The sequence below is a fragment of the Eubalaena glacialis genome, chromosome X, assembly GCF_028564815.1.
Source record: "Eubalaena glacialis isolate mEubGla1 chromosome X, mEubGla1.1.hap2.+ XY, whole genome shotgun sequence".
NCBI lineage: Eukaryota > Metazoa > Chordata > Mammalia > Artiodactyla > Balaenidae > Eubalaena > Eubalaena glacialis.
The window spans coordinates 89,384,658-89,386,657 of record NC_083736.1 but is presented as its reverse complement, the minus strand read 5'-3'; the positions used below and the strand labels follow the sequence as shown (position 1 = coordinate 89,386,657).

Here is a 2,000-nt window from a genome sequence, read left to right as displayed (position 1 = left end):
AGAAGAAATACATAGCTAATAAATATATTTAAACATTTTAAACATTTATGCTCACTAGTAACCAAGGAAATGTAAATCTAAGCAACAAGATACTATCTCTAGCTATCAAATTGGCAAAGACTAAAATTTTAAAATCTCCAGTTCTAATTCTTTAACAGTTTCCCAACCTTCGTACTGTTGACATTTGGGGCAGGATCATTCTTTGTTGTGGAGGGCTGTCCTGTGCATTGTAAGATGTTTAGCAGCATCCCTGCCCTCTACCCACTAGATGCCGGTAACATATCCTTCCTGTTGTGACAGCCAAAAATGTCTCCAGGAATTACCAAATGTCTTGTGGGAGGCAAGATTGCCCTGAGTTGAGAACCACTGCTCTAAACATATGGAGGTACTTGGCCTGCTTCCCACTCACCGTCACCTCTCTTACTTTCAGACCTGTGCACATTTTTTTTTTTTTTTTCTGCAAAAAGCTTTATTGTTCCCATTTGGTCCAAGGCTTGGGAGAGGGCTCCGGGGTGGTTAAAAAGCTGCCTGGTGGCTGCAGATAGGGGCTTCAGGCAGAAGCCCTGACACCAGAGGGGCTCCTCAAAGGCCACTAGGCTCCGGAGGCTCCTAGTTGTGCTTGAGGGTGAGCCTTTCGAAGAGGTACTCACCCAGCCTGGGGACCAGCCAGCCTGTGGAGGTTAGTCAGGTGGTCGTCCATCTTCTGGATGAGTTTCACCTGCTCATCTAGGAAGTAGCTCTCTAGGAAGTCACAGAGCTGGGGGTCTGCGCAGGCAGAACCCAGGGCATGCAGATCCAAAAGCGCCTGGTTCTGGTTCTTCTCCATGAGCAGGATGGCTTCCATAGCGTCCTGGGTTTTACTCCGCTCATTTCGGGAGGCTTCTGCACGTCTTGGAGGAAGGCACGGCCGCCGTGCTGGTTTTGCACTTTCAAGAGATGCTGGGCACCCTTGAGCTTCTCCTCGGCCAATTCATGGAAAAAGTGGCCCAGGCCCTCCAGAGCCACATCATCCTGGTGGAAATAGGAGCCCAGAGAGAGGTAAGTGCAGGAGGCACACAGATGCATGTTGGTTAGGCGGTTGATTGCGGCCTCCACCTCAACGGAGTAATTCTGATGAATCTGGGAGCTCATGGTTGAAGGGTAATAAGGAGCTAAGTTCAAAAAATATTGTTGGCTTGTCCTGGAGGCCGAGGATAGCTGAGTTGCTGGTTCTGAAGGTTGCGACTGGAAAAAGGGTTGGAGGGTGATCGGAGGCTGGAGGAAGTGTCTGTCCCTGGGTCTGTTCCGTCCAAACACTGTTGAAGCAAGAGAGAGATCCCCATGAGTGCACAGCACGCTGCTCAGATCTATGCATATTCTTGCTCCTGTGCATTTCCTTTCCTACTCTTATCATCTTTCATGTTTCTGTTGAGGCTTTTGAGAAACTTTCCATGACCTCTCAAGATGGGTTCCCATCGCGCCCTGCATTTACCCTGATCTCAGCACTTTTTACACTGTCTTCTACTTTATGTAATTATTAGCCAGTCTCTTTTAATAGAATGTAAACTCCCCATAGGCCCATCCTAGCAACTTTTGCCTTTGTGGGCCTCTTTCTCCATAACAAATATTAAAATTATATTTTATGACTGCATTAGTATAAAGACTAATACAATCCAGCCAGGATTATATTCATTTTTTTCCTTCTCATCCTAAAGGAAATTAAAATATTTTGTAGACCCCTAAAAAGTATTGTGGGTCCTAGGCACTGTGTTCACCATGCCTAATGGATAAGCTGGCCCTGGCTTCAAAAAGATGGACAGTGCCTGTCTTGGTCACTACTGTTCACCCAATGCCTAGTACTAAGTAGCTGTCTAGTAAACAGTTCTCAAATGAATAAATGGATTAAAATTTTACTAAACAGGAAGTATTTCTAAATACTTGAACTACAAAAGACTTCAAATAAATTTAACCAAGTCAAGATATACTCATTTCATTAGATTTTGTCCCTAAATTCATTTGTG

At 45.0% G+C, this 2,000-nt stretch overlaps 1 pseudogene; it reads right to left on the bottom strand.

Annotated features, from left to right (window-relative positions):
- Positions 1-538: 538 nt before the first annotated feature.
- Positions 539-1,131, bottom strand: LOC133082049 (ferritin light chain-like; annotated as a pseudogene).
- Positions 1,132-2,000: the final 869 nt, after the last annotated feature.